The following is a 22,217-nucleotide window of genomic DNA, read 5'->3' on the forward strand; positions in this document are numbered from 1 at the left end:
TAAAAAATTCAGAGAGTATAGAGAGATCAACTTGGTGCAAGGATTTTGTCTTTAATTCAGTGGGAGAAGCAGCCTGCTGTTTTAATGAATAACCACTAATGACTACTACACTAGCAGATATTGATTTCAGTGGGGGCTACTTGTCTCCTAGGCTGACATTTAATATCTGTTAAAGAGAATCGCCTGCTGACTGACTTCAGCAAAAGCATTACATTAGGACTTCAGCCAAACTTGCTGGTATTAGTAATTCTCCTTGAAAATATCTTTCAATCAGTATTATAAGCTAAAAGCAATGCAACATTTGATTTGACAAATTTAAAATGAATAACAGTAGAACACAGAAGAGAGGAAAAACCTCAACAGTTAATTCTGTGGTTTTCTACACTGCACATATAAGCTGAGGTGAGAGATCTCCTAACAAAATCCTGCCCTGATAATGTTGCAAATACACTCTGCACTCCCCTGTCACTTGTTATGACCGTGTCAGTGTAGCTGCATAGAATCTCCTGCTCAGATAACAGGGATAACAGCTGCCTAGTCCTGTAAGAAGCAAAGAAAATAGATTAATGGCACTGTACAACACGTCCTTCCTTTCCTCTGTTTAAACAAAATGGGCAACTCTAGTTTACACCAGTTTCTGTTCAGCCTTCTATTACACTCAAAGTATGACTCCATTCTTAACCTGCTTTTTTTTTTTCCTTACTTTGGCAGTTTTCCTTCAGCCTTGCTTTAAGTATTTCCCCTGCTCTGGCTACTAAGAAGATGAATTATATGTTTACATGTCAAAATCTAAAGCAGAAAGTTTTGTAAGAGTTCAAAGAGTGGATATTTAATTTTTGTGATGTACCTAATTTCTTTCCTGTTTTTTGAGGCAGTCAAAACCATCCAAGTTCTATAATGTAGAAGCTGGCATCAGCTTTTTAACTGAGGCTTTCCTGCACCTAGAACTAGATTTCCCCACCTTCAGAGTCTGATTCCCAGAATTTCTTACCAACTGCCACAAAAAGGCTATTGCAGTAAACTTCTCTGTTTCCACCTTAGAACAAGGACAGTAAAAAAGAAAAAACTGCTATAGTCTACATGGGATAGCCCAGCACCTTGCAATGAAAGGATAAAAGAGTTTCCTGAATGATGAGAAACCATGCTGAATAGAACATTTTCTAATTTGGTAGAAGATGAAGCATACAGGGCTTCCAAATTTGAGGGAACTAACTCAACCATAATTGTTATGTTTTTGGAGAGAAAGACATTACAACTGAACTCTCTCTTTCAATTTCTTTTGCATGAAAGATTCAATTAGCCAGGATTGTGAACTTTAGTGATGACTGCAATAGGATTTGCTTATTTTGAGGTTTTTATTTTACCTTTTGTCCATTCATTATGTCTCTCTTCCCTAAAGGAGTGTCAGAGTGAAATGAATTTATGGACCAGGGGTCAGGCACTTCTTCAATTCTTATCTGCTCAAGGCTACCAGGAGGGCCAGATAGGAGAGTCACAGCAAGGACTGTGTGCAGCTGGGTGCACACAGCCTCAGAGAAGACACAGAAACCGAAGGCTACAGTGTGTAGTTTCCTGTCACTCAGAAAGCTGCAGAGCTGCCTGGAAATGAGGACCTTCACAAAGATGGGTAAAAAAAATGCTTATATGATTCCTATCACTGGTTTCCTTGAGCTACTTTGAGTTTTCCACTTAAAAAAACTCTGTTGCTAGTTTTCTTTGAATTGTGTCTCCAGTAAGTGTGCATAAGAATCAACATAAAACTTTTCCCCTGCAGTTTTTTTTCATTGCTATGCCCTTGTGTAAAACTCATATTTTGATTTTGTTCATGCCACCAACCACAAAGCTAATAGAATTTTAATCCACTTTGCACTGTCATGAATGATGATGAAATAACAAGCAGTGATAAAACATCTCAACAGATAGGTTTCCTAGGAAACAAAGATTGAATGAGCTTTTTTAGAATCAAAACTTTAAATTAATATATAAATAAAAAGTAAATGGTTGCAACTTTTTCTTTCCCATGATGGTTCTAATGGGATCTCCTCTGAGAATTTGCTCTTATCATTGGCCAGAAATCTGTATAAATGTTCTCTCCACATTACTGTGTATTATAATAATCTCCTGTTCTGTACCAGTTTAACAGGCAAGTGGGAAATAATACCTTTTATACAGAAGTATATATAACAAGTTTTCTTTTCTATCAAATTTTGAGACATTAATTTCTTGGAATTTTGCAATAAAATTTTGCCACTGAGTCTGCTTTTTTATTTAGAACAAATAAAACTATATATAAAAACCCCAGAGGAATACTGCAAGTGAAAGGGTAAATTCCATTTCTGGAACATGCTGTTTCTGATTTTAACTCCATTTCCCTAAAAGCAGTTGAAGAAGTTCACAGAGTTAGAGCAGCAAATCAGACATAAATGCTTTTTAAACTCACGTACCACAAAAGACCATTTTGTAAATAGGATTGAACCAATGATGGCCACAATATCTTTTAGTGTAACAATAGTTGTTTCAGTATAACTTAAACAAACACACAGTGTGGTGAGGTTCTGCTTTATTACACTTTCAAATATTTTAGGGCCAGAAACTCTAATGTCTGAACTCTTCTCTAAGACAAGCTCACAGAGACTTCATGCAGCATCAAGTTCAGCTTGAAGTTAATTTAGTTAATTTAGAAAAACAACCAGCCTTGATGTTGTGTGAAATAGTGAAAAATTGTTCTCAATTATATAAGGATTCCTTACTAACACTTTTAAAAATATGAAGCCTTTCCTGTATTTGACTGACTAGCTCTAAAGCACATCTTTCTGTACTGCTGTATTTATATACTGCTAGACTAAAAGCTGAAAATTATCTATTTCCAGAAGCTTGATTCTGTGCTAACTCTCCTCAAGTCATCACTAAAAGATGCCTTGGAAAAAATTAATAGCATTCATTTTCATGGGCCTCTCCAGGCAGGTGATGCCCAGCAGGTAGTGACCCTGGACCATCCCTACTATTCCTTCAGAACACCTAGTTTGGAGAAAGGGCTGCTCTCACACAGGAATGAAAGGCAGAACTGGAAATATTCTGTGTATGAGGCCAGACTCCATCTTGTGCAAGGACTAGTTCAGCACTGTTTCCCTGTTTTTTTAAAAAAAAAAAAGAGGTGGTGTGCATTATTATTCACTGTGCTGTGAAGTAATCACAAATGTGACACATTTGACTCATTTTCATATGCTCTCTTCAGAGTTTTTATTCCCTCTTCTTGTTCTTTTGGTTCTTGTAAATGATAAGAACGTGATTGTTTGCAACAGATGATGAAGAAAGCTATTTTTTCATTCATATATCATGAGTAGGAGGTAAGCAGAAAAAGGGAGATCATTTCTCAGGCACTTTATCAGATCATTAAATAGCAAAATAAAATATTTTTCTAAGTTTCAAGAGCTGATAAGAGAGCAGAAACAAATAATGAATCTATATTTTCTGCCAAATCTAAAATTGTAAAATTTCCCTAAATTTTACTGAATATTCTAGATTAATATTTTTTCTGTTTTAAAATACAAAATAAAGCAGAGTTAAAGCAAGTAGTACCTAACTAACAAATCTGCACAATGTACAAGGGAGAAAGAAACTCAGAATGACAACAGAAGAAGCACTTGGATATTTACCAGAAGCAAATTCAATGCTCACATGTAATGCTCACACATTTTTCTACAGCCCACTTCTCTGCTGAAGTACATTATCTTACAAGATTTCTCCTGGGCAATTCTTCCTGGCACTAGGATTTTAATCCAAAACCTGTTAAATCTAATCTATGTATTCACTGAAGATCAGGCCTTATACAAGCAGAAAGCAAAAAAAGGCTTCTGAATTTCTTTTAACGATTGCATTAGAACAGCATTTCAATCTACAGGACAAAGACCCTCAAAAGAGCCATCTATGATTTGCAGCTTCTAATTACTTGCTCTAGGAGAGCAGGAGAGCTCTGCATCTCATTTTTTTTATATTTGTGCAATCTCCTCTTGAGAGCAGTTCCAAACATGAGCAACACTCCCCTCTTTTCATAACATTTCAGAAATGTGCTGGCCTATTGCCCCTTCCACCTCTGTGTCCTCAGGGTACTGTTCAGCTCAAATTGTACTACTGAGAGTGAATTAGGCCCTGAGCACTTTGCTATCAATATATTAGCTCAGATCCACATGTTATAACTCAAGCATGGAAAGTCTCTATCCTGCAATGCTACTATGCCCCTGGGCTTGCAGTTAAGCACTTTGCTATCTCAAGCACTCTTTCCATTATCTATGAAGCTTCGGGTGCTTTGGTGATTTTTTTTTCTCCATTTTCTGATGGTTTGTGCCTTTGTCTTGTTCTTGTTTTGCTCTTCAGCTTCTGGCATCCTTCAGATATGGAAATATACAGATTTATTTATGTGCAGGAAGGCTGCTGCTTCCAATGACTAGCTCGAAGTGCTGGAAATGAGAGCCTCAAAGTGCTCCATTAATGAAATTTTCTACAGTCAGCTGCCACATGGGTCTAATAGCACCAGCATAATTTTTTATGTTTATCCTCAGAGTTTGTGTACTTTGAAAAGTGCCATAACTCTTTTCTTCTCAAGTGCCCCTGGCAAAATTTCAAAGGTCTGGATCTTTCTTGGTTAGAAAGCTGGACCCTAGGAAGAATGCCCACCAACTTGAACAATAGTTTGGTTGCATATTCAAAGTATATTTTAACCAGGGGCTCTCTGCATGTTTTACAAACATTAATTAATTACTCATTCTGTGTCTATAATTTAGACATTATAGTCTAAATTATATAGCTGAGAAAACTGAGGGTCACCAAACATCAAGGCCATTTGCAGAGGCTTTGGTCCCAACAAATCAGAATTAAAAGCATTGAGTACTTGCAAATACCTTCCTGCAATGCTACCCATAAAAAGCACTTCAGGTCTGGAAACAAACCAAGAGCCCTAATTTCTAGCCCTACATTGTTTTTCCCATAATTAAATGAAAATTACGCTGGTCATTATGCTTGCCTCCATCCATTTAAGAGATCTTCAGTTACTGACCATGGCCAAATCACCTACTGCAACAATTGTTTTAGCTTAGACTAGTCAATACTTATCATGGACTGCAAAGTTTCTCTGTTTTCAAGAAGAGACATCAAGAGACTGATCTCCGTGATTCAGGAAGATAGGAAAGTTAAATCCTGCCCAGTGAAAACAAACAAAGTTTTCCTAATCTCTCTGACAGTATTTCATGTTGATGGCAAAATAATCTGCTTGAAATTCTGCATCTAAAAATATTTCAGGATAGGGGAATTTCAAGGGTAGTTTCTTCTTTTTAAGGTAATTCTACTTCTGTCTTAAGTGTTTTATGAAACAGGTAAAACTCAAAGGAAAGTCCTTTCTGCCCAGGTTTTAGGATGTGATGTGCTTCAGTCTTTTCTGTGGTAAGAGGTATTTGCTTGGAATAAAGCCTGGAGTTTATTTGCTAGGCACATGATGGAAGAATCCTTTGTATTTGTAACCATAAGTATTGAGGCTCATAGCATCCTTTTATATCACTTTCTTACATTGTGCATGGTGTTTTTTCCCAGGTTTTACATTCCAATTTTCAAGCAGAACACATCAAAGATACGAAGTAAGACCAGGGAGAAAAGAGTAAAGGTATTTGTTCTTCATTCATACTTTTGAGATCTGATTAAGAATTTTTTTCTGTGATTCTTATCTGATCTGGTGTTTTCATCTTTTGAATAAAAATTCTACTCCCTTTTTATCTGGCAGCAATGCATTATGAAAGAAGACCTCTCTTCACAGAAGCACTGGAACATGCAGTTTTTGCAAGTCCTGGTTCTATTCCTTTCCACTGTGCAAGAGATGGAAAAAAACATTAAAAAAAACATATTTGGAAGTTTATCCAAATATAGTTGTTGATATGATTATAGGGATGTATGTTGTTTGAAATCTGAAGCCTTAGGAGTACATAAGGTTTCGTTGAATTAAATATAATTTCCATCATTCACTGTTTAAAATTTCTGTAATAAATTACAAAAAGAGTCCATAGTTTCTGCTGTATCATTGTTTTCCCTTCAGCAGGAAGATATGTTATTTTAATAAGGGATGTGAAGTAAGCTTTCTCACCTGTTTCTTTCTTTTTTTTTTTTTTCTTTTTTATTTCCTTTTTTTTTTTTTTCTAGTGGTAGAGTAGAGCTGTGATGTGAAACCAAGAAAGAGAGGATAAAGTTATGCAGAATGGAAGATTTTAATAAAAAGTCAAATACTATTCATCCATTCACTTCTTCAGTCTGATATTTGTAACTAAATGGAGTTAGAATATTGACATAATCTCTTTGCATGTTGAATCCAAATGATTTTTTTTTGCCATGGAGAACACTGGTTTAATTTTGTTCCTTAATTGAAAGCACAAAAATCCCAGGAGATGTTTACATTATGAACTCTTCAGTCTAGATAGCATGATATCTATGTCTTGCACAGCACTGAACACACTATCAGATTTAAGCAAATCATAAATAACAATAACAATAAACTGTACACACAATAAACCATCATTTTCCTGGCTTTAAAGTGTGCCTGGCAAAATTTCAAAGGTCTGGAACTTTTGTCTGAATACATGTGTTGAGTCAAAACAAAGCTCTCAAGTCTTCCTTTTAAACAAACCCATTTCCTCAGACTGTTTCAAACCCTTTTTTGGAATCTAGGCTTCAAGATTTAGTACCTGGATATATGTGATGAATTTCTATGTTTTCCATGTCTCAGCTCACTAAGAGAATACTGGAGCTGATGTCAGTGATACAAAAATATTTCCTACCATATTTTTAATAAGAAAAAACATTGAATCTTGAGAATATATATTTTGGTTTTGGTTGCTTCTATTGCATAAGTCCATAAAAGAAAGAAAATTGTAAAAAAAACAACAAGAAAAACCCCAAACCAAAATAAACCTCAGCAACAGGACTTTGGGGCTTTTTCCCCTCATTCTCTGATTCAGAGACAAGAGTGCTCTGTGGGAACTAAATGTGACTAGAAAAAGAGGGGAGGGAAAAATACCATAGAAGGCAAAATTCAAGAATAATGCTGAACTTTCAATCCAGTTTTTCATAAACTTTAAAATCATGGCTTTCATGATCACCTCTTGCTGCATTTCTATCCTCACAAGGCCTAACTTGACATAGCCTCTGGGCACTGAAAAATTGTTTTTACGACGTGCTTTTTTATGCTTGACATACCCTTGTTTCATAAAGTTTTGTGCTCCCTTTTGACAGACACCAACTTGTCCTCTAAATATGCAGTCCTTTTGATGTCTCCATAAAATCACCCCCATCATCTCCCTCATCATTCTATTCCAAGGGAATTCCAATTTAACACATGCATCCTTGAAGTATCCTAAATTCTGCATTGTGTGTCAGTGACAATCAGACCTCCTGGAAGTTCATTTGTTAAAAGACATTCACAGAAGAACTAGACTTTCCTCTATGAATAATTTATCATTCTTAATCTTATTTCTTAGATTATTGTATCAATGAAAAATTATAATGTACATTTTTCCTCTGCTGATTCAGTTTGTTTTTTGTGTGTTCTGGATCAGATACTATTTTTAATTTTAGAAATAAAGCGAGAAAATACACTTAACCAGAGCTGACAGACATCTTAATGAAAAACACTATAAAGGGTTTCATTTTACTATAGAAAATAATTAGAGCCTCTTGCTGCCCAAACTCATTGTCCAAATAATATTAAGCCATCAGCATGAGCTGTATCTAAAATAAAACTGTAAAGCTGCATTTTACTTTACAGTGAACTCAAACCACACAAAATATAAATATTGTTCAGAATTAGTTTTTATGGGATTTGGATAACTAATTCACCAAAGCTGCTTTGAAAATCCAAGCCTGAGCTGTGTTAATTCACACTTGAAGAAGTGAAAGGAATGTGTATGCTAGTGCAAAAGTTAATTAAGTGGTGATTTTACATTCCAGATAAATGCTATAATGTTCTAGACTGGATTGGGCGGATACCAGGAATATATGACACATTTTCTCCTGCACTGAGGATCAAAGCACAAGCAAAACATGGCTCTGATCAGGCATTCAGCTATCAGAACTTCATTCCACAGGACACACTTTATACCTCAAGATTATATATATGTAAGTTATAACCATCCAAACCCATTTAAAAATCTGTTTTGGCAAGTCTTTTCAGTTGCTTTTTGAAATAAGGCATGTCTATTTACTTGTTGCTCTTAGAGTAATAATTTTTTCTTGAATTTCCTGCCACCTATGTCATCAGGTCACGATTTTCCACCACTATAATCTACGACAGTGCCTCTACTAAGCTCTTCTAAATAAAATTCCTGGCATTTCACCCAAAGAAGGTTTTTTTTTTACAAAACAACACTGATATTTTTGAGTATATGCAAATCTTTGAGAACACATGCAAACTAAATATGCGAAGTACCGTTTGTTTCTGCTTGCTTGGGCTGCAGCATTCTAGAGCTCCCAACAAAGCATCTGAGAACCATATACTGTTTACAAGAGTGACATCACCAATAAACCCAAGACAGATAAAAGACTTTTGCAAAGCCAACACTTGGTCACTATAATGAGAGCAAGGGTGGAGTAACCTATTTATTGATAATTTTCTGCTAGTGCAATATATATGATGGTAGCTTCCCATCTTTCTCCTTTGCTCCAAATACTGCACTGCAAAGAGCTTGGCAAGGCAGAGGCTGCCTAACAGATGCTCAATTGACCAAATGATTTCAGGATCACAAGACAATTCTGGCAGCTGTAGTGGAAAAAATCCTTGAACTCAAATTGCGTAAGCAGTGAGAAAACCAAGCTCAGGAATCCTTAAGGCAATCATGCTGCATACTTAATTATTTTAGTGATCACAAAACGTGAGACAAATACTAAAAAGAGTTCTAATTCCTTACTGACTATTAGTATGCAGAATTATGTCAGACATGGACAAATTGTTCATAAATCTGTGGGAAATTGATATGAGGTTTGGGGGGAATGGGCCAAGAGAGAAAAATTATCTGTTCCAAGAGAAAGGACAAGATAAATTACCAAAATACCTTCCTATGTCTGAGGCCAGGCTATTGTTCTAAGCAGTTCTCTGTGGAAGGATCATATTGTTCCTCACTAACCCAAGTGATACAAATCAGAATGGTGAAAATTAACAGCGCCTTCATATGTTCAACAGTTGCTGATGGCCACTGGGACCACTGCCTTTCCTTGTGAATTGCTGACACCAGGAAGGAGAAGCTGGAAGGACTGCAGCTTGCACAAAGGAAAAAGCTCTTTCCTCCTTTTTCCTCTCACATAACTGTGTAGAACCAAAAGGCATAAAACAACACTTGAATAAACGATTTTATTATGCAGGATACAAGAATAGGAAAGGGCTGAGTAAACATATGGAAAGAATAAAATTCCAAAGTTTGGTGTCATTAAGAGGCCCAGACTCCCCACTTCACATGTCTGTGTATCGTTTCCTTTTCTACAGAGGCTAAAGTCAGCACCGTGACTGTCAGTATAGGAAGTTGGAACAGTCTCATTACTGGGCAATTGTTTGCAGCAGCAGAGCTGTATCAAAGAGGCAGTGGACTTCACCAGGACTTTTAAGAGTTTGCCAGCTGGCTAACACTGCAACATTGGGTTCATAGATTTCTGACTTGTTTTTTTTTTAACTCTATTTACACACAGAAAGAAAGAAGGTTTTGATAGTGCAGGATTAAGGTGTGTTTATTTCGTGCCTGATTTCTACCATAAAAAGGACTTTGTGTTACTTGTGTAGTCATACAATAGTCTGGAGGGTAATAGAAAACTCCTGAATAGAAGGAAAGAGAATGGTATTGGAACAGGAAGACAATCACCATTTCAAGTGAAATACAAAGGAAGCACTGTGAAGGCCTGGTCTGTAACCTTGACAAAGTTTTACATCATCTATATTTGATTCAGCTTCATGATTTATCTGTCCTCTGAAATTAAATAGTTTCAGTAATGTTACTTTGAAAAAGGAAGTGTATAAGAAAGGGGAGAAGGGGGGTTCCAAAGTGGTGGCACAATATGCCTTTTCTTTTGTTTTTCTTTTAATGTACAGTGTGCAGTCTACAGAGATACTGAAAGTGCTTCAGGGTTTCCTGTTTTGAAGAGGGAAATGTGATCATACAAGAATTGTCCATTGAACGTCTTAAACCTGGTTCAAAACCACGTAACATTAACACAACATTAACACACGAGTTCAAAATTGCAGAATACAACGGACTCAATCTAACAGAAAAAATTGGCTTCATCTAATAAAGTTCTTTGGTATATGCACAGTGCAGTAATAATAGAGGCAGATTTATACCACCTCCTCTGAACATGCATTTTCTGATGCCACAGTTAGTAAGCCAGAGAGGAAGGTGAGCTGTGTGGTGGAAAACAAAAACAGGTTCAGTTAAACATCTCTTTTATAATGTTTCTGTCACACAGGGCTTGTTAGAGTTCCCACTTTTGAAATTTCTAAAATAATTTATTATCTTCTAATTATTTATTTGTTGGACACTGAATATTAATGATAAAAATATAATTTTTAACATGTTAGCTCTTGCCTTCTCCATGAGCTTCTAGAGAGAGCGTAAGTGCATGTAAGTGCTGCAGGGTTCCCAGCAGAAAGGTTGTCACTCTGTGTGCAGAGGATCTATGATTTCCCAGCTGCTGAAGTCTGACCTTAATTCTGCTAGACTTATGGTTTTCTGAATAGGAATCTGGCAGTCAATTTGAAGGTGAATTGGAGATGGAAAAGTTGGTTCTGGGCTAAAATAAACTTCTAGATCAATTAAACATGCTGTGTAACAGTGAGAGGATTTTGTTCCATCTACTGTAAATACCAACTACTACAGAGTTCCTCCCAAAGCTAGGATTTCAAAAGCAACAGGCCAAGTCCATTCAAAGAGATGAGACAGGAGTCCTATTTTCTCAGTTCAACAGGTGCAATTGTTCAGTGATGCTGCAAACAGGACTCATATCTTGCTGCCTGTTCTGTGACTCCTGAGCCTCACTCTGTGCTGCCCTGCTGTGGAACACTTTCTGCGAAGAGTACAAGATATTGTCTTGGAGCTCTTTTGGATTTCAAGTCCCTGCAGGAGCAATAGAGAGATCTGCTCTTCCATTTTTCTTATTCATGGAAAAATACCATTTCCTTTGGTTTACACCTATGGGTGACTGTGAGTTTTGCTTTTGTGCTTCAGTGAATAACTAGTCTGAATCTGTCTCATCTGCTGAGTACTTCAAGCTTAAAGTAAACCCCTGGCAGGCCATGTTGTGTAGGATTCCTGTGTTCAGTCTGCAGAATCAAATCTCTCTTGTTAAGACAAGATTTGCTAAAAGTCAGAGCTTGGAATGCTTGTACTTTTCTACTATCAAGAGATAACAACATGAAGGTGTTAGTATGTTCCTACCTGGAACTAGGACAATTGATCTAAAATTTATGCCAAGTTTTGCGCTGCAAAATCTTGTGAAGAAAGGAAGAAGATGGCTACAAATGGTTTGTTTATCACAAAGACAAGTCTTGCAACTCATATTCTCTGATTTCATATTATAGAGTAGGGAACATTTAGGGCATGACAAAACTGTCTTTTTCCCATGTCTGAACTGTCTTTGTGGAAAGCGGGGCACAAGAAGAGCGATGACAGTCTTGTTCCAGCAGGAAGTTGATCCACATCCAGACTCAAGAGCTAAAGTCTTGAAATATTTGGATGTAAAATCCTTCCTTATCAAGCAAAATCCAGGGATGACATCTCTTCTGAATCCAGTACCAGATTCTTTTGGAAGGAAGAATCATTTGAGGAAAAGACAACTTAAGGCTAAAACGGTTTCATTCACATTTCGTAACATGAATATTTGCAGAAAACCTTGTGATTTACATCTCCTTATGGAAATACGCAGACTATTTCTTACTATAAATAGGATTAATCAAGTCTATAGCGCAGAAAGCAATGGCTACAGTTATTACACAACACAATCTCTTTTCTGGAGTGTTGTCTTATAGATAAGAAGCTACAAACTCATATTTTGTATTTAGAGCAGAAATCAAATTCCTAAAATTTTACAGTAGTGCAGGTAGGTTTTTTTCCCTCAGGTTTCATCCCAAGAGTCTGACGTGTCCACTGAAGCACATAGCTGTGGTGGCTGAAGATATTACTGCACCCACTACTGTCTCATTTTTCCTCTTGAGACTGCTAAAGGCAAAATTATCTGCCCACAGTTCAGCCACTCTGTTTCATAGTTTTCACACAAATTGACCTCTGTGGGTAGCTTGCACTCATGTGTGAACAGCAGCAGCAGAGATCTGAGCATTATCCTGCTGCTGCTGCTTCTCAAGGGCAGAAGTGCAAGGAAATGAGCTGCGACAGCTGTAGCCAAGGGCTCTGCAGCAAGGCAAAGTGTGACAGTGGGACACCACTGGGAAAAGAGCTGTCCAGCCCTGGCTGTGCACTGTCACTGCTCTGCAGAGCTGCTGCAGGAATTTCCCCTGTGAGGCCCAGGAACTGGCTTTGGATTCAGAGAACAAAGGCTATCCATTACCTAATATCTAAACAGTTTAAGCTTACACACAAGTTAAGTGGCTTAAGGTGAGCTTGTAGAAGAACTTCTGTAAAGAGATCTGAGAGAGAAAAAACAGGAGTCCTGAGAAGGAGGGCAGTTCTACAAAAGGGTGTCTACTCACACAGCACTAAACCTCACAGGAAACAAATTTCAGTAGAATGAAAGTAATGTGGCTACAGCAACTTTTGCACATGGAAAGCACTACAGATCTGCAATGTCACTGTTAGCTAGCAGACATTTTATTAACTAAGAACTATGGGAAAGGAAAGCCCTATGACAAACAGACTATTAGAAATGCAGAACAGGTCAGCAAAGAACAAATGAGCATTCAAATATTTATATTTTTTCACACTTGATCAAAAAATTGAATAAGCTTGAATGTCCATAAACTTCTGGAATAGTTTAGTCTGGAAAGAATCTCTGCAGCAGGGCCACACTCAGAGCATAGACAAAATCAAATACAAAGTTGGACTCAACTTGCAGATTAGACCAGATTGCTCAGTTATTGTCAATGGCTAACAAACCTGAAAACATCTGTTTAAAGGGGTAGCTTCGCCATCCTTTAAGTGTTCATTGTGCATCTTATTCTATGTTACAGCAGAACAAAGAGCCCAGACTTCATTCAACAGACCTACCAGGGGTTTGACATCACAAAAGAAGAGTTCTGTAAGAGCTACACTGAGAGAGCAATGTACACATCCATCCTAGCTTTAAAACATAGTGACTATAGAGACATGCTGAGGTAAACTGCAGCGTGCAGCTCTGCCTGGGACAGACCTCAGCAAGCATCTCTCACAGCACAGCTAAAGCACCTCCTCATGGGATGACTCACAGCATTAGGCAAACTGAAGTAAAAATACAGCTTCTTTAACATTTAATTAAAGGTTTTAAAAAGAAAATTATGTTATAGAAAAATGTTTTAAATTAAAAAAAAAATACAGTCCTATACCACAGTGAGAAGCAAGAAGAGACCTGTCTCAACTTTGGCTGCATCTGCACACTGTTTTCTCTGAAATCACTATGCAAATAGAAACTCATTATATGCAGTTTATGCTCTCAGGTCAAAAAGTCAATAGAAAAAAAGCCTGTTATGAAAATCTTATGTTTGACTGTAAGCTCCACTAAGAATTCACCGATGTTCTTGGGAGAATAACACAATTCAGCATAGTACAGAAGATGGTCACACCTGCCCCAGTGAGGAGAAAAATAAAGCTTGAGAATTCCTTCTTCTATGGCTGACAGAAGACAAACAAAAGAGTGTACAGTGAAAATTCCAGCCTCAGTGCATCAAAGTAAATTTGGCACTGTTTGTGAGATCTTATTTTTGGACCAATGTTTCAATCTCAGAAATAAAACCTCTTAATTTTAGTAGGCCAGTGTTTGAAAAAAATAATTCAAATATAAAATATATTTAAACCTATCTGTGTAAAATTAATTGTATTGCTGGATTAAATCTTTCTAATGTATTTATTTATTATTCAGCCAAAATTATTTAGCAACAAGCTCTAGCTCTTTTAACCACTCTACCTCTCTGAAAGGTGCTGATAATAGACAAAATTTCTGGCTCTCCAGCTGCAATTAAGAGTGTTATTCTTCCCAAAAGAAAGGGAAACACCTGTGCTTGTATCATGTTATGTTAACCACCTAGCAGCTGGATCACAGCATTAGGATCCTAGCCTGGCAGCTCTAAAGGACTCTAGAGAATTAGAGCCCAGAGACCATATAATAGTGACAAGAATTTGGTACAGAGCCATATCAACCTGTTTTGAAAAAATACCAGATTTTTAGGGGTGATTGTCCTAGCATCAAAGTATACAAGGTATGTTATGATTAATCAGTTTTACAAGCAAAGCTGCTAGAGAGAAATCAGATACTCCTAAACTGTATTGCAGAGATTGAAATTAAAACGTCAAAACTTGTCTTTTTTTTTTTAAGTGGAGGTAAATTGAAGTTTGCTTATAGAGTAAATTATTATTTAACTCCTTTCTCCCACAATCCTTAGTTGTCTGGACAGACAAGTTCTGACAAATCTTCCTGGGAAGGTTTAAGGGGAATTCAGTCAACCCTCTGCTACCCATCCCACCCCTGGAAGGAAACATTGCGTGGCCATGGAAAGATTTAAGCCTGTAGGAACATTCAGCCCAGAGCAGGTAACAGCTTCAATTGGCAGCTCTTTTCTTCACTGCACATGGTTTGGAAACTGATGTTTTACAAAGACCACACCTACTCCAGCCAAGACAACCTTGCAGATTATTTTTACCAGAAACTTTATGCTTTGGTAGCCCTGAATGAGTCTGGTTTGATGGCTCATATGGCAGAGTGTGAGCACTGATGCTTACACTGATGCTTTGATGTTTTCTGCCTTATGTCAGTAAGGTTCACTAGGCCCTTGAAAAATAGCTTGGTATTTAACTGCTCATGCTTACGTTTTCTGATGTCTCATTTCCTGTAACTGTGACCTTAACAGCTACTTTTAACTTATTATAATAATTTTCACTCATTAATTACTATTGTTTCATCTTAGTTTTGAAGGAAATCTTGAAAAGCTATTTCTGAAGAAATGTACTTATTTTAGTGGCCTTAAATGAAACTTTGGTTCAGAATAATACCCTGAAGCTTGCTGACACCATGTACTCTGCCAAATTTAATAACAAAAATTTGATGTTTTTTTATTTTGTCACTGACTGACAGAGTCCTGAAAACTCCTTACAGAAGACCTGCAGAATAACCTGTATAATGTCATTTTGTATTTAACTAGCTTTCAATTGAAACAAACAATCCCTCTGCCCATTCCCTGGGAGCACATTCAGAACACAGATCTCCCCACTATAGTTGCAAGGTGACATGCCACACAGCCCTTGTCCTAAAAGCAGTTTATTCCTTCCTGAGTAAGCACCTACCAGGCACACAGCTCTGTCTGTCCTGCAGAAGGATTTGCAGTGTAAATAGATGTAAATGGCTTTTGCAGTGTAAATAGATGTAAATGGCTCTACCAGATGCACAGCTGGAGAGATCCTGCCTGCTGTGTGCATGCCAGAGAGCTCGGGCTGTCCGGGCTCAGTATGGGACTGTGTGAATACTTGAAAGAACGGGGTATGTCAAAGTAGTGACTGCATATGCAATTAAATCCTTACTTTTGGAAAAGTTGCAGGGAACAAATAGTTTCAATACCAGTTAAAAAGGGAAGGCATTTCAAGGCAATACATTTGAGATTGTTTTTCTCTTTCTTTTTCGCCATAATTAATGATTAGACTGAACCAAAGCACCATAAATCTGTTTCCTCTCTCTTCCTCCTGTTGTAAACTAAAAAAAGAAAAACGTTTATAGGTCTGCCAACTACAGAATGCTGTATATTTATTTTTTTCACTGGGAATTTTACACACTGCAACAACACAGAATTGTGCAAGAGTTAGTAGGAAACACTGCTATTATTTCAAAAACATACATTGAGATATTATTAGAAAGGGTTATAGGCTATGTTTTTGCTTTGATGCTAAAAATAAATTATAATGAAAAGAATTTCTACTGCAAATAATTTCTCTGATTATCTTTACATTCAAGCATTTAATAATTTGGTTTTCACTATAAAAAAAAATTCTTTTATCCACCGTCATATAGGCTGGAATAAAGATATTCAATACATGTTGCTCTTTTCCCAGCACAACTAACTTGCAGGCAGTATGTGAGGTAGGTCAGCCCAGGCATATCCATTTACTTCTCCTTTGGAATGTCCCACAGGGTCAGGCAGTGCACAAAGGAAAGTAGTTTGTGGGTGTGATTTAACATTTCTAAACCCAGTGCACTCATCTGTCTGCATTGCTCTCATGTTTTAAATGCTTTTATGTGTATTGCAGCAACACTCAGCAGCCCCAGACACATGTCAGGACTAAGTGCTACACCTGCACATGCCAACCAGCCACCCTGGTTTCAAAGATTAACCCTGGAGCTTGTCTTCTAGGTAAATATTTGATTGCTCTCCTTCATCTCCCCCTACAGTGATGTTAAGTCTCACTAGTTACAGCTAACAGGGAGGTCTATTTTCAGGGTACCTCCTCAGCCTAGAGGTAGGACTTGGACTTTATTGTTCCCACGGCCTGTGTAACATCAGATCAAATCAAAACACAACTCTGTGACAACTGATCTAGTTTCATAAAACTAGCCAGTACAGTACTAAAAAAATACTATTTCTTGCAGCAATTCCTCACAATGCAATTGCACAGCCAGTGGATACTCACAAAACACCCCAAAGATTCAAGGAGTTCGCTACCATGAATGTCAAGAAAGAAAGTTAGCCGTGTGCTCCAGGGAAGGTAGTCAGAGCTCAAGAGAAAGACTAATTCATTTGACATAAAGTTGCTTTCAAGCACTTCAGAAAGTCATAGGGACACTATCATGACAACGATAACGATGAACATTTTCCAACACCTTGGCTATTTTTACAATTGTAACATTTCCAAATTTGGAAATGTTGCGGTGCTGCCATGCAAAATCCATTTCACAGTATGCCTGACTGCTCTATTGGGCTTTTTCATAGAGTAAAATCAAAGCATAGATAATCTAGAGTAACTTTTCCCCCATGCCTAGAAGGTATCACTGTCTAGGCTCCCGGCCAGATGTTGTCATATGCTGCAAATGCTCTTGGTCACATGGACAATTGACTGCTGACATTCAAATCCACTCTTCTAGCTTTCATATCTGTGTCTACACAGGTATCATTTAAGATCAGATCACATAGTTGTGACAAGCAGGCAACTTCAGCCTGGTCTGGCAACTGAACCTTTGACACCATTTCTGAACTTAAACGCACAGAAGAAAAGGACAACAAAGGGATGACAGCATGGCTGTAACTCTCTGGGTATTCTTGGAGACAAAGAGACAGTATAAAGACTAGACAGTATCTAAAGCCATGTGCAGAAATGTCTGAGGCTTGGTTTTCAGATTGGCATTTTGACTACATTTTAGAAGTTCTACTTGCCAGGTGCAAAATCTCATTGCCTTCCAAAGTCAAATCCATTTATATCTATATCGAAGACTGACCTTAAACTGTCCAGCTCCTGACAACACAGGTCTTCCATACTTGCAGGTTCCTTTGAAATAGCCCTCCTCCCTCCATGATGAAGTAGCAATTACAGATCTCCAGAGAGGTTTGGACTTAGGTTGTTGGGTATTTTGTAGGGGGGTATTTGTCTGTTTGGGTTTTTTTCAGAAGATTTTTTTCATAGTATTGACATTGAAAATGCCTGTTTTATAAATCTGATGTTAACTCTTCCCCAACCACTCTAATTATTTAAATAAATGTTAGAAGGATAAATTGCAGTTTGATTGGAACATCTGTGTATGGACACATCTCTCATAATTCAAACACAATCCTCTGCTTAAAAGGTAGAGTTTAATAGTCAGATATAACATATTAAGTATAGCATACACTACTAAAAGCTTAACCAAGTGCTGATAAGGATGAATATTCCAGTATGGACAGCCAGTCCATGAAATGTGTGTTTATCTTAGCTTACATACATTTGAAATAATAGGAACATGTGAAACACATTGACACATCACATCTCTTTCTGAATGTGCTTCAAAATTACTAAAATACTGCATTTTTCATGTCAGTGAAGATTTTATTAGAATTTTGCTTGGGTTGCTGATTACTTTCCAATATCTTTTCTAAACAATTCTGTCATTCTGCACTCAGGACAAGAATATCATATACATCCTATGCTATATATGAACAGAAGAACCTGTGCCTAGAATATATACTTAGAGGCCCAAAGACAGAATATTGCCCACCAAAACTGCAGAACATCTTCTACTTTTTTTTTTTTGTAAATGGAAAACTTGACCAGTTTAAAAGAAGTGCCACTCTTCTGTGATAAGTCATGAATTTCTTACAGGGTCTGCAGAATACCCATAAACTCTTCTTTATTGTCTAGGCTTTTTCCACTTTAAAATAATGGAAATAAAATATATATAGAGAATGTATTTGGGAGTCTCTTGGTATGCATATAAAATATATATATATATCTTCCCTTATTTATGGGTGCACAAGCTCTACAGGATATCATAATCAACAACAGATTTGATAAACTCTTCAAATTAATAAACACCAGATAATTTATTGTTCACTAAAATTTAATTTAAAACTGTATTATTGTTGCTGCATTTAATACTGTAAAATTTTCATAGCAAGCTAGATAGAGTTGATTGGAAACATATTGTATAAATGTGTGGCAGCAATCTACATTAAGTATTCTTTTACTCTGTTTTAATTTTGATGTCACAACAAAGGCTACTTTGAGAAAAAGGATATATATCACTGCAATTGATATATATCTCAATATATATCTCAATTATGATTGATTCAGGAAAACTAGAGCTGTAGAGAACTTGCAGGCCTAAGAATATTTTTCAGAATACACAACTGCCAAGGGAGAAGATAGCTATTAATTAAATATAATGGAACTCACACTGTAATTTTAATAGTTACACACTAATAACTAAAATACAACTATTAAGATAGCAATCCAAAACCAAATATTTTTCCCATTTTTCATAATTACTGAAATAGTTTCAACCTCGATAGGAATTTTCCATGCACTTCCAACAAGTTAAGTACTACTTACTACCCTGACAAACTTACAAGTTTAAAATTACTGAGGTTAAACCTTGCAAACATTTGTGGAGGCAAAAATAAATAAGTTTTCAACTCCTTTTATTAAACAATATTGCTGAAAATCAAGGAAAGAAAAAAAACCAAACAAACAAGCATAGTTCAAAGCACAGGCATCAAAAGCATGTGCACAAAACTTCAATTAACCATCTTTTGTGGCTGAGTTATAGAATTTGTCTATTTTCCTAGAAATATGCTTTTCCAAAACTTTGAAGGACCTAAATTATATCTGAGAACTCAACAACCTCATTTTCAAACCAGATTAAATCAACAACACTCAAAACTGACTTGAGATCACCCACACACAGCGTGAATTTTTAACATATCTTTCTTTGACCTTATAAACCTAGTAAGGCTGGAGTTTTTCTAGCTTTAGAAAAATACTCAAAAATGTGTAGGATAAGGTGAAATTTTGCAAGAGGATTAAAAAAGAACCTTTCCTTTTATGATTTCTCACACTTTCTGGAGCCCAATTTTTCTCACACTGGCTATGAACAGTGTTGTAATCATATCACTCTCTTCCTTCTGTCCTATCATCTTTAAATTTCCACCCTCTGTAGCATATCTATTTCAGGCAGGTACTTTCTTTTCCTCTCTTTGCCTGTACAGCATTCAGCTCACTAGGAGTATGTGAATGAGTTTTCCAGTGTTACCACAATATAAAATTATTATAATGGTTCTTTGTGCTTTCTGATTTTGTCCACTCTGAACACAGACAAGTAGCATTTAACACAGATAAACTGACCAGGAGTGGTTCCCTTATTGAACTGTGCACAGTCATTGGTTGCAGAATACGTGTGGTATCCAACCTTTCACTTCATTTGTTTCTGACTTTGTAGCTCTCTGTGGCAGCAGACAGCTTTGGTACAGTTATTAACTATAAAGTAATATGCCAAATATGCAAGACTTGTCATCTTTGCTATCCAAGCTATTCTGCAGCCATACAAGCAACCCGAAATTTAAACAAACACGTAGGCAATGGCTAGCTAATTTAGGAAATACCCTGTCTTTCTCAAACTTCAGGGAGTCGAGTAACATCCCCCTTTTGCTCTGGAAAGAATGCTCCTCTGACCAGCAGACTCCAAACCAGAGCAAGTGGTCCCACAGCAGCTGCTGCTGCTGCAAGGCTCTCACAGGGAAAAAACCCCAAATCTCTTCCCACCATGTTTCTGAATGTGCCAAGAAGATCAGTACCACAATCTTGATTAGCCTGGGTCAAAAATCCCCAAGCCTGATTTATTTTCTAATACATATTTCTTCAGTTACTGAAGAATTAAAAGAAAAAAAATAATTTTCAACCAGAAACTTTTTAGAATGAGTACTGGTAAATTTCTGTTTCCCTTTTTTTTTTTCCTTAAAAAATCTCCAAATCTTAAAAAACAACCAAATGAATTATTCTCAAGGGTCTAGAATCTACACAGATCAGAAATTGTTTACACTTGAGCCAAGACTAAATCTGAATTTTGAGACAGGAAAGGACTGTTAAATGTAAGGAGTACCACGAGGGGAAAACAGAACTTTGTCAACTTCATAAGGAAATCAAAGACAAGCTGGAAAAATTGCCTGCCTTCTGCAAAGAAATATATTGAGTATACTTTCCCTGAAGCTTTAGAATGTATAAATTCCATGTTTTCTGAATTAAAAAGTGTTGGGAGGTGGAGGGGGGAGGAAATAATTTCATCTGTCAAGTCTGTTTCCTCTCCACACACACCCCCCCACAAAACCCAACAAATGAACAAGAACACTATAATGGATGACCTAAATTGATTGCCAGACCTAAAAAGTTGGCATAAAGATGAAGTAGAAAATTTGAGATCCTTTATAGAAGAACAGTAACCCATTACCCAACATAAAAGAGATACAGGCTCTGTAGAACCCACAGGAAGTCAGAGTCTGGTTTAACAGGAAGATAATTCATTTTCTGGGGATTTTTTAAGCAGCATTCACTGTTTTGAGATGTGCTTTTCTCTAACATACTTAAACTCATATATAATAATTTAGTGTATAAATTCCATTCAATCATGAAGTAGCAGCCACTTCAGCTCTAGAGACACAAAACAGCCTTATTGGGCATAGTTTTTGTTTGCCTTTATATCTGTGGTTGGTGCAGAGTCTGGCATAATACTGCTCGCAGGTGATTTCAAGTCATGGAAAATGTGTTGATTAGAGGCCTTAAATACAAAACACTAAAGGCATAGCAGTAAGAAGGCACTATTGTCATTGATGCATGATTTCTGGGCAAAAACCCAATGAACAGGGTATTTAACAATAATGTTTGCATGTCTTTTGTCTCTTTATTCTGCTTGTGAGTGCTGAGAAAAACTGCAGCCCTTATATGGAAAAAATACCCACAGGAATTGCTCAAAGCAAAAGTACAATAATTACTGGTCTCTCTGACAGCAGCAATGTGTGTGAGACAAACCTAAAACTCTTCCCCTACTCTAGCCAGTAGGAGAGAACATTGCTACTCTTGGCATTTCACCTACTTCATGATTTTGTTTGTTCCTGCTGTGTCCTGGACAAAGACATTGACTTTTGTAAGTCATTCTTCTTCTCTACTCTTTAGAAGGAAAAAAATTAGTAACGGTGAAATCAAGCAAGTTCTAGTTGGCAGCCATTCAAGTATTAATCCAGTTATCTAAAAGGAAGGTCTCTGGCATAAAAACAAGTTAAGAGCACAGATGACAGAATTTCTGCAATAACTAATAGCTGTTACGACTGATAGAGGGAAGCCTTCACTCTTTTGTATTTGTAGTTAACAGTGGTCATCTATAACGTTAGTATAAAATGGATTTCCCAAAGCAGTCTGTAATTCATAATGAGATTATTTCTAAATGTATGATTTTCAGTATGCAGAAGCCACATTTTGGAGATGTGTAAGTGATCCTGTAACTTAAAAAAGAAGTCACCTATCATCAGTGGAGAGGTATCTGAGGACAGATGCCACCTT

The 22,217-nt window shown here is 36.9% G+C and overlaps 2 long non-coding RNA genes across 2 annotated transcripts in view; one reads left to right on the plus strand and one right to left on the minus strand.

The window, feature by feature from the left end:
• Nucleotides 1-22,217, minus strand: part of LOC111924268 (uncharacterized) — a 301,030-nt gene that overhangs the window by 156,286 nt on the left and 122,527 nt on the right. The window lies entirely within an intron of this gene.
• On the plus strand, nt 1,505-5,973 carry LOC147655879 (uncharacterized). Its single transcript, XR_015280355.1, has 3 exons — nt 1,505-1,627; nt 5,584-5,653; nt 5,771-5,973. It is a non-coding gene; the product is annotated as an uncharacterized LOC147655879 (long non-coding RNA).

Source organism: Cyanistes caeruleus, chromosome 1 (assembly GCF_971803275.1).
Source record: "Cyanistes caeruleus chromosome 1, bCyaCae1.hap1.1, whole genome shotgun sequence".
Taxonomy (NCBI): Eukaryota; Metazoa; Chordata; class Aves; order Passeriformes; family Paridae; genus Cyanistes; species Cyanistes caeruleus.